The sequence below is a fragment of the Engystomops pustulosus genome, chromosome 1 (assembly GCF_040894005.1).
Source record: "Engystomops pustulosus chromosome 1, aEngPut4.maternal, whole genome shotgun sequence".
Classification (NCBI taxonomy): Eukaryota; Metazoa; Chordata; class Amphibia; order Anura; family Leptodactylidae; genus Engystomops; species Engystomops pustulosus.
The window spans coordinates 208,550,443-208,556,442 of NC_092411.1; positions in this window are offsets into that span (position 1 = coordinate 208,550,443).

Genomic DNA, 6,000 nt, shown 5'->3' on the forward strand with positions numbered 1-6,000 from the left:
CAGCTTTCTGAGCAATGAAGCTTGTGCACCCCTGAACTAGACAGAGGGCTGACATTGAATGTGTTCTACATGATACCAATATAGCCGAATTGCATGGTAAATCAGGGAGCTAACGGCCTTTGGAACTGACAAAAGAAAAGAACAGACATGGAAAGCTTTAAAGAGGATGGGTCACCAAAAAAAAATGCTCTAGGAGCTGCTTACAAAAGTGCTCCTTTTATACTTATACTATACACTGCAATACAAGTGTATTGCAGTGTAAAGGCTTGAGCAAGCGATCGGATGATCGCTTGATCAAGCCAAGAAGTAGAAAATGTAAAAAAGTAAAAAAAAAAAAGATTTAGCCATTTTAGAATATAATTAAATAAATAAATAAAATAAAAGTCCCATAATCTCCCCAGTTACACATAAAATGCAAATAAACTATATAAAACACAAAAACACGTACATATTTGATATCACCGCGTCCGTATTAATCTGTACAATAAATCTAAATCAATATTGAACTCGCTCGGTGAACAACGTAAAAAAAACTCGAAAAACTTCCCGTAATATACAATTTTTCATCAAACACTAAACACTAAAAATGTTCTAAAAAGTGATCAAAAAAAGTTTTGTTCCCTAATATGATACGACTGAAAAGAACAACTCTTTTGGCAAAAAATGAGCCCTCAACCAGATCTGACAACAGAAAAATACAGAAGTTATGGCCCTAAAAACGTGTCAATAGTAAAAACAATGCGATTTTCTCCAATATTGGTTTTGCTCAGGAAAATTGAGAAAAGATGAGAAAAACTATATAAATGAGGTAACACCGCAATCGTAGTGAACCAGAGAATAAAGAGAAAATATTATTTTTACATTATGGTGAGCGGAGGGGGAAAAATGCTAAAAATCCAAAATAAAAATTGATGATTTTGTTTGTGTCCCCCTTGAAATAATTAATAAAATCTCATAAATAAGCTTTAGACTCCCAAAATGAATTATATATACATTGTATATCATCCCGCAAATAATAAGCCTCATATGTTCGCATTACCAAAAAAAATGCAAATTTATACGTTGTACAATGTGACAATACAAAACTGCTGTGAAGGGCGCCTCCATTCATTCTATACTCGGCCGTGCGCCCATACAGCAGTTTACCACCACATATGGGGTATCGCTACACTCGGGAGGAATTGGGCATCATATGTTGCAGTGCGTTTCATCATTTAATTTATTCGGAAACTGTCAGTTTTGGCCTAAATAAATGTGTTTTCCAAAAAACTTTGAAAGTTTCTAAATAGCAGGTCCATATTTAAGGGTTAATAGACTTAATAGAAGTTGTTTTACATACGTTGAGGGGTCACGTTTCTATAGTGTGGTAATTTATGGGGTTTTACTATTATTTAGGCCTTTCAAAGTCACTTGGAAGCTGAGTTGTCCCTTTAAATGTGAGTTTTGGCAATTTTCATGAAAATGAGAAAAATGACACCTAAAGTTCTGCGCTTATAACATCCTAGAAAAATGAGAGGATGCATAAAATATAATCTCAACATAAAGCAGATATTCCATAAATGTTAATTATCAAGCTTTTTGGGTAGTTTTACTTCCTGTCTGGAAAGCAGAACATTTCAAACTTGGAAAATGAAGAATTTTTACAAACTTTTGCCAAATTTTCACTTTTTTTCAGAACTAAATGCAAAACTTATCACTTAAATTTTGGAACTAACATGAAGTACAATGTGTCACAAGAAAAAAACATTCTCAAAATCACCGGGATAAGTTAAAGCGTTCCGAAGTTATAACCAATTATCGTGAGGCATGTCAGATTTGAAAAATCAAGTCTGGTCATTAAAGGAAACCTACCACCACAAATCTACCTATAAAGGTAGATCGGGTGGTAGGTGAATCAATGGGACGTGAGGATAGCCCTTTTAAGGGCTAATCCTCACGTCCCTGCACTGTTTTATAAACTTTTATTACTTATATATGTTAATTTACTTATGCGGCTACCGGGGCGTGGAGTAGCCGCATCTGAGGTTACACGAGGCGGCTACTCCACGCCCCGGTAGCCACATTACCCCTCCTACTCACCATGTTCGGCGCGCAGCTGCTCGTAGCTCGCAGAACAGCAGGCCCGCGCCTGCGCAGCCCCGGCTTCAGAGCAGTGACCGCGCAGGCGCGGGCCTGCTGTTCTGCGCATGCGCAGACGGCAGGATCGGCGGACGAGGGCGCGCAGCTACGAGCAGCTGCGCGCCGAACATGGTGAGTAGGAGGGGTAATGTGGCTACCGGGGCGTGGAGTAGCCGCCTCGTGTAACCTCAGATGCGGCTACTCCACGCCCCGGTAGCCGCATAAGTAAATTAACATATATAAGTAATAAAAGTTTATAAAACAGTGCAGGGACGTGAGGATTAGCCCTTAAAAGGGCTATCCTCACGTCCCATTGATTCACCTACCACCCGATCTACCTTTATAGGTAGATTTGTGGTGGTAGGTGCCCTTTAAGCTGAAAACTAGTGTCGGTGATAAGGGGTTAAACACAAAGCAAATGCCAAGTAAACGCAAGCACTATTAAAACACCATGCAAGTGCCATGTCAACACAAACTCCACATAACCGCAACCGTGACGCAAACACCATCATATATATATTTGCATTTATTTTGTGTTTGTGGTAACATCACATTTGCTTTCACAATGCGTTTGCATACATAGAATTACTGCTAGTGCAACGCCAGATTCATGACTTGAGACTTTTGCAAAAAGTTCCATAAAAAGTCTTATAGTTACTCCGATCCCCTGCAGACAGAAAGTAGACCATAAGAACATTTATTAAAGGATCAACCACTTTAATGAATCTGATGGGCAGCAGAGCTCCAAGGAGCTTGCCTTATGATAAATAACCCTCATTGTGTTTATGTAGACTTGGTGTAAACGCAATGTCAACAGAGTATAAGTGAAATGTGTGTAATCACAGCCTTCAACCCCTTAACGCTCTGCGCCGTAGCTCTACAGCGCAGAGATATAAGGAGTGTATGAAGAGGGCTCACGGGCTGAGTCCTCTTCATACAAGGGTGGGGGGTTTTGCATATTGCAGAAAACCCCCACCGCTAATAACCGCGGTCGGTGCTTGCACCGATCGCGGCTATTAACCTTTTCATTGCCGCCATCTTTATTACGATCGCCGTGCCAAACGTCATCGGGGGGCCGCCCAAACGTCATCGGGGGGCGGCGATCGGTTGCCATGGTAGTCTCGGGTCTTTGACACAAGGCTACATGGCTTCTGGCTGTGGCTCATTGTAATGAATGTGCTGCAAAAATGCCATATATTGCAATACAGAAGTATTGCAGTATATGGTAGGAGCGATCTGACCATCTAGGGTTAATGTACCCTAGATGGTCTAAGAAATAGTGGAAAAAAAAAAGTTTAAAAAATAAAAAAAAATTTATAAAATATTAAAAATTCAAATCACCCCCCTTTCCCTAGAACTGATATAAAACATAATAAACAGTAAAAATCACAAACATATTAGGTATCGCCGCGTCTCAAAATGCCCGATCTATCAAAATAAAAAACGGTTACGGCCGGCGGTGACCTCCGAGACGGCAAATGGCGCCCAAATGTCCGAAATGCGACTTTTACACCTTTTTACATCACATAAAAAATGAAATAAAAAATTAGCAAAATGTCGCACAGACCTCAAAATGGTAGCAATGAAAACGTCGGCTCATTTCGCAAAAAATTACCCCTCAGAAATCTCCGTGCACCAAAGTATGAAAAAGTTATTAGCGGCAGAAGATGGCAAATTTTTTTTTTTCTTTTTTGTACACATTCGTTTAATTTTTGAAAATGTATTAAAACACAATAAAACCTATATAAATTTGGTATCACCGCGATCGCACCGAACCAAAGAATAAAGCTGAGGTGTTATTTTGAGTGCACAGTCAAAGTCGAAAAAACTGAGCCCACAAGAACGTGACGTTTTTCAATTTTTCCACATTTGGAATTTTTTTTCAGCTTCGCAGTACACGGCATGTTAAAATAAATAACATTACGAGAAAGTAATAAATCGGCACTCAGTCTAATATGGGCCGGACCTTATATCATATCTTGGGTCATCTCTGGGTGGCCACTGTGCATTGTCGGCAAAATGCAAAAACCTATGCATGGCTTCAAAGTGCAGCCTACTCATCGCCATGCGGGACATCGGGGTGTGGTACAGTACATCTGTGCTCCAGTAGTCCCTGAGTGCGGGCTTTTTGACAAGTCCCATAAGAAGTTCTATGCCCCAATACTTCTCCGTATCTGCTGCACTGTCCACCTGTGGGGTTGTGCATAAAAAGAAGTGGGGTTTTGGGCCACATATTGTGCAGTCTAGATTAGGTCCTCACAAAAAAAAACATAAAATAGTCCACTGGTCCGAGCCCTGCCCTGTCCCTGTCTATCCCAGGACTGGCAGTAAAAACAGGGTTACTGGAGGTCACTCATCTGGGTGAAAAGTTTCAGGCACTCCAGCAGATGTCCCGGGCACTCCAGCAGAAGTCCCCGGCACTTCAGCACTACTACGAAAGCGCCTTATCGGGGTTCCTCGGAGCTGCTTTGTGAGACGAGGTGGACAAATAAAACGGACACCCGCCCAACTTGCTGACTCTGTATCGGAGGTCATATAGTTACATACCTCCAAGTCATTGTATGACTTCTGGGACATGATGGGGGAGGGGGGGGGTAGTACACAACCTACACAGATCAACACCTACTCCTCCGCAGAACAACACAGAACAACACCAACACCTAATCCTCCACAGAACACCTACTCCTCCACACAAAATCGCCTGCTCCCCCACACAAAAAAGCCTGCTCCTCCACACAAAAATGCCTACTCCTCCACACAACAATGGTGCAGATTTATCAAGTGTCTGAAAGTCAAAATATTTCTAGTTGCCCATGGCAACTAATCACAGCTCAGCTTTCATTTTACCAATCATCATGAATATTTTAAAGGGCAGCTGTGATTGGTTACCATGGACAACTAGAAAAATTTTGACTTTCAGACACTTGATAAATCTGCCCCAATGTCTGCTCCTCCACACAAAAATGCCTGCTATGTCTGCTCCTCCACACAACGCCTACTCCTCCACGCTACTGCAACTCCTCCTGTGATGTCCCACCGAGGTGTCACCCTGTCTTGCGACAGAGTCATTTCCAAAATACAAGCAGCGCTAGGGTCCGATATATCGCTAAGGGGTTGAAGAAAATCTACCATTTGATTTCATGCATAATGAACCACACATAGTTGAGAATGCTGTAGCTGCACTGATGCAGAAACATATCTTGTTTAATACCTGAGTTGAGTGGTTTTGCTGAAAAGACTATTATGAAATTATGATAATGAAGCTCTGTCGCTCCTTTGCCTGGCTACGTGCCTTTGCTCTTACATTAGTTATGCACTGCACCATAGAATGATGTAATCACTGTGTTCTGCCTTACAGGCTGAAGTAATCAATTGCTGCTTCATCCCACAACTGCTGTGTATGATTGACCCAACTCAAGTTGATTAGTCCTGTCTGGAATGTGCAGACAGCTCATGTAATGTGTTTCTGAACTACAAGCAGCGTGCAATCCAGCTTTCCCAAGGTCCTGAATGTTATAATTGTTTTTTCAGCAAAACCACTCAACTCAGGGATTAAACAAGATATGTTTCTGCATTAGTATAGCTAGAGAATTCTCAAAGTATGTTTGGTTCATAATGCGTGACATCAAATGGTAGATTTCCTTTTGTGTCATTCATTAAGGGTCCTCTATTGGCCCTCAATGTGGTGTGCGCAGTTCAGTAGGGAAAACTGTTTTTGTGGTAAACCCAGTTTCACTAAGCTCATTTATGCTGGTTATAAAAAGACTGTTTGATATCAAATCTAAAGCACTCAAGTTAACACTTTTGCAAGGGATCTGACTTGGCAATAGAGTGCAAGTCCCGAGGGTAACAAAATGAAAGTATTCCTTTTATAGTATTAAC